This window comes from Lithobates pipiens, unplaced genomic scaffold, assembly GCF_037356315.1.
Source record: "Lithobates pipiens isolate NorthernLeopardFrog02 unplaced genomic scaffold, aLitPip1_a1.2 Scaffold_3, whole genome shotgun sequence".
Lineage (NCBI taxonomy): Eukaryota > Metazoa > Chordata > Amphibia > Anura > Ranidae > Lithobates > Lithobates pipiens.
In genome coordinates this window covers 9,211,129-9,216,818 of record NW_027507790.1, presented here as the reverse complement: position 1 = coordinate 9,216,818, position 5,690 = coordinate 9,211,129, and positions in this window count along the sequence as shown.

The following is a 5,690-nucleotide window of genomic DNA, read 5'->3' as shown; positions in this document are numbered from 1 at the left end:
CCCCTAGATTTATAGCTTCTGATTTTAGTGTGGTTTGGTACATGTGTTTTTTTTAGAAATTTACTAATGAGTATGCCCATTAGGTCTGACACTTGCTTTTCTGAACTACGTACTTGTTTAAAATGTGTACTTCAAATATGGAGGCTGCCATTTCTGACCACTTTTGAAAATTCTATTTGGCTGTTTCAGCACCCTGAGACAGACATGAGACCGATACATAGGTGTTCTGACTTTTCTAAATGCTGATTTTGTTTCCAAGGTCAAAAAGTAGCTTTATCCTCGGTTCACACTTGTATGACAAACGCTCCAATGTTGGGAGCTCATGTTGCATGTGAATCAATATTTCCTATGGGAGCCATCTTAACTGGACAGACTTTGAAAATTCTCCCTACACTTCTTTGATCCTACTTCAGCCAATTTAAATATCATTGAAGTCAGATGAAAGGTAGGATCCTTGTCCTTGCCATCAGACTTGTGACATCCAACATGGTGATTACAGCAGTAGGAAATTTGTCAAATGGACTGTTTTGATCGGTCAAAGGTCAAGTCGGACTATCACAAAGTAGTCTGTTCAAGTCGGTTGAATGTAGGACTGTCACAAAGTAGGATGACAGTCGTGTAGTTTCAGTGTGAACCCAGCCTTAAAGCAGTTGTATACTCAAATTTTACACTTTTATCTACAGGTAAGCCTATAAGCTTTACTTGTAGGTAAAATATCTCCTAAACCTGTACTGTTAAGGAGATATTCCCTATGCATGCAGCCGCTGACATCAGCAGGCGCATGAGCTCTGAAGGTCCAGCAGCCTTGCTGAGAAGAAAACTCCTGTGTGCGGGAATAACATCATCACAGCTCCAGCCACTCACAGCACCGAGGGCAAGATGTCTGCTTCCTCAGCGTGGACCAGGCACAGATATGGGGGCTTCGTTGTGAGGCAAGTATTTCACAATGAGCTAGTATGCACTGCATAATAGCTCATACCTTTGCCTTGCAGGGTCTTGGGTTTACTACTGCGTTAATCCAGATACAACCAAGCAATTGGTATACTTGGGCAGTAGCAGCCGCTGTATTTTCTGAGCACCAGTTCCTTTTTAAAGTGGGTCCCCATGACTAATGGCCAACTAATGTTTTTAGAAGGTTAGCAATAGTAGCCCCTTTATTTCATGCCATTACATGTTCACTCTGAGGACTTTTCTTCTCCTCCAACATGAGCCAAATGGTTTTGGGTTGACAGGAGCTGCTCTGAGAATGTGAACACTTGGGTATTTCAGTCTGTGCCCAAGGATGTTTATGAATGACAGCCCAAATTTATACTTTGGTTAATTTACGGAAGGAATAGACTTGTCTTGGAAGGAAGTATGAATCAATGGTTGAGTTTTTATGTCCCTTGAACAACTATATAATTGGCAAGTTATGTTGATCTGTTCTCTGCAGAAATTCATCTTGGATGTGCTCACCTGGCTGGATGACTTCAGTGCTCCACATGACAATCGGACCTGTGGGTTAGACATTTGGAGCTGAGCACTGCCATATGCAGTAATCACATGTGGACTGCTGCCCATAACTAAAGGATAACTGGTATTTGGGTGAAAGCAGGCGTCGGGCACTAATTCAGAAGCATAAACGTGGAGTAAGACTGTTTAAAACCAACCCGGTGTTTCAGATGTTAATATGGCTGTGTATGGCCCCAGCCAGTGCTGCTCTGACCATGCCCCCTGACATGTTTTGCCCTGCCTATGGGGGCGGGCAGGCAAGCATTATCTCTATCTACACCTAAAGCGCTGGGTTCGTTTAGAGTGGCCCCACATGCAGAATTGCATGCTTCCCCATGGCCAGGAACCCTACTCTTAAATCAACAGAGAAAGGGTGGTTGGTAATGAAAAGGGCAAGTGCAAACAATCTGAAGGGGTAGACTGCACCACATTTTGCTAAAAAAAAAAAAGCAACAAGTGTTCAGGATATTTTAAGTTTTTAATCTTTTTGGTCATTTAAATAGTTTAGGCCAAGCTAGCCCAAACTTAAAGTGGATGTATGAAAATTAAATATGGCCTCGCTAAGAAGTATATAAGCATACAATATTACATACTGCACAATCATCCCAAATATGAAGTGAATTTTTTGGAAAATCTGGTCCCCAACCAGAAATATCAACAAAGAGAGAAAGCCAAGGGACTATTACGGTGCACATATACGGATAATAAAGGCATTGAGAAAACAGTTCTATAAAAATAACAAGTCAGTTTATTTGAACATAAAATCATTACAAATAATCAGGGGCTGGTATAGAAGGTGAAGTATTTCAACTAGTTTCGCTTTTTCAGCTTCCTCAGGAAATCCCAACATCTAAAATACATATATGGATAAAGATCACAATTAAATATACGACAACATAGTAAGGTACAATCGAAAAGGAGGGGGAACATTTATTTGAAATTATATTCAAGGTCTTACCATCGCGCCCAGGTCCCCAAGCTATTTCAGGTGACCGAGGGAAGTCTCCCCCGGCGGCTGGGGGAGGTATTAATCCCAGCAATAACCGAAATCTGTGTGGAGATATTTCTGTTGATACTTATTGGTTTATAATCTGGCCTCAAAACATTTAGGGGTGATAATTAGTGTGGAAAACATCTCAACCATCAAAGATAAACCAATGTGGTTGAGAGGAGGTGGATGTGCTCGTGAGATGGGAAAAGCGCGTGGTTATGGCTATACAAGTGTACAGATTAGTGTGCACAATGGGTCAAACCGCATTAGCGAGACTATCCAAGAGTGAAAAGTGATACAACAGTGGAGTGTGCGTGAGTGCATACCAAAAGAGAAGGAAACAACCCCATAATGATCAGTGTATAAGTGAACCAAGGTTAAACCGAAAATGTGAGTTAAGATGAAGGAGAGGGGGGTATAGAAGAAAATGCCCCATGGATGTGAAAAGGATAAAGTATAGTGATAGAGATAATTAGTGAAATCCAGTAAAGGTAAGGGCAAGAAGTCAAGATGGTTACCCGTAAAGAAATATATATATATTGGTATCTCAAGGGCCCGGAGGGGGTAGCAAGGGTGTCCACCCATCGATAGATAAGCAGGTCAGCCCGGCTGGATGTGGGCAGTGTACAGAATAGGAGAACATCCACAGCATCAAAGTATTCTATATTTGGAGAGTAATCTGTGTAAATATTCAAAGGGTAATCTATCAATCTATAAAACAATACTTGATGTGAGGGAGCACCATCATAGCGCTCAGTCCAAGATATACTAACTTACCGATCACGGCACCCCCAATGTTCACCGGGTGAATTCGGTATACAGGGTAGCGGAGGACACGCTATAAATACCCCCCAACCCCGCTAAATGACTCCAGCGCCAAGTCGCCGGCGCATAGCGTCACGGGTCAGGGGCTCTAGAGTGCGCACGCATTGGCACCCAACACGCACGCGCCCCTAGTCCGAGGCATCCTGCAACGTCCACGAACAAAATTGTTACGCATCAACCGTGCAGCGCCCGGCGCGGTCTGCGCATGCGCGGAAGAACCGCACGAGCATCTGCGCTCCCGTCCCTAGGCCAATAATTCTCGGCCAGGACGCGGGCAAGGGGAGAGGGGGCCGGCGAAGCATTCAAATGCAATGCCTCACCCTCCCCCAAACCAACCCCCCAAGAGCCCCACCAGCCGCCGGGGGAGAAGCCCGGGACCCAAACCCACAAGGGGGGGGGGGGGAAACAGGCAGGAGGGCAAGACCTATCATAATGAGCTAATTGAATGTTGTGATACGGCACATATAAATAGTACAAACAATCAGTAAAGTAACAAGACACATATAGTGTCAAAAAGGTAATCATAATGAACTCATATATGGTTATCAACACAGTCCATATTCACATGAGCAGCAGTTGTTAGTTATAACCACCGTTTGAACACGATGGTATATAACCAGCGGGAATATCCATTTTAAATGGCAAATTAGGATCGTTTGTAGATAATACTTACGGTAATAGTTGATTCAATGATTCAAAAGGTGCCCTCCATTCATTTGAGATAGGAGGAAGAAAATATATATCAAAAAGATATGTATACAAAAAATTCCCTCGGTCACCTGAACTAGCTTGGGGACCTGGGCGCGATGGTAAGACCTTGAATATAATTTCAAATAAATGTTCCCCCTCTTCGATTGTACCTTACTATGTTGTCGTATATTTAATTGTGATCTTTATCCATAAATGTATTTTAGATGTTGGTATTTCCTGAGGAAGCTGAAAAAGCGAAACTAGTTGAAATACTTCACCTTCTATACCAGCCCCTGATTATTTGTAATGATTTTATGTTCAAATAAACTGACTTGTTATTTTTATAGAACTGTTTTCTCAATGTCTTATCCGTATATGTGCGCCGTAATAGTCCCTTGGCTTTCTCTTTGTTGATATTTCTGGTTGGGGACCAGATTTTCCAAAAAATTCACTTCATATTAAAGTGGATGTAAACTTAATTCATGAAGTTTGACCTGGGAACATCTATCTGTAGTGTCTTCTTATTCCTCTCCAAATCCCTGAGTCCTGTGTCTTTCTGCTGCTCGGTTATCAGTATTTCATCTAATTGGATGTCTTGTTGGGTAACTGGTAGGTGTTCTCAGTGAATTAACCCCTTTGATGCTAATCTCATTCCTAGTACTTAGAAAAAACATTAAAAGATATTATATTTTTCCCTAAATCTTTCAATGTTACAAAGATCTTTAAAGGTGACCAATACACTGCCATCAATTGGATCTTAAAGATTTAGTGCAAGAGCCTGTTTGGTTTCCTATAATTTGAATTGTTCAAATGCATCTTCCTATTGCCCATTTTGCTGAAATATTGGCCAGATCAGATTGCATAGTGCATGACCTGTGTCTAATTTGGAATGTAGATGTGCTATGACCCACTTGTGTTTTCCTATTGATATTGGGCATTATAAAAGGCACACGAGAAACAACCTTTTTTTGTTTTCAAGAAATGCTAGTCACCAGGAATTACACATCCCATGAGGCATTGTTAAACTCTGGCATTCACAGGCATGATGGGGATTGTAGTTCCTGAACTGGAGGGCTGTAGTTTGAAGTCCCTGTGCTAGACCATTGTTATGCCTCCAGAACTGGAAGTGTGGTATCTACCCATCTTCTCTCTGCTGGTGGACACAAGAACCTACAGCAATAGATATATATTTGGTTAGCATTTTCACCTAGCAGCAAAAAGGGTTGTTGGTTCGAATCCCACCTGTGACACAATCTGCCTGAAGTTTGCATGTTCTCCCTGTGCCTGTGTGGGTTTCCTGTCTAAATTGGCACTAATGTCTGAATGTGTGTTAGGGACCCACACAAACGCTACCTCATGTTAAAAAAAAAAAAATTCTAAATTTGAAAAGGATCATCTTTCTCCAGAAAAGGGATCAGGGCATGGTGGTGGGAAGAAATTAACAGCAGTACAAGCCCCTTCCTGGAGGGGTGTGATGTCATTCCTGTGTTCTATACTTCACTTCCGGGAACCAGATATGCGCACACAGCACTCGCGTATCTAGGTGCATTTGGCTTCAGAAATCCATATTTCTCTTACGTTCACCGACTGACACTGCTCCTTTCTTATACCATCAGGTTGTTATGCCACTTTCAGGAGAGGACCAGGCAGAATGGGTCCCTTGGGTAACAACCCTCCAGCCTGCTCCTGCAGC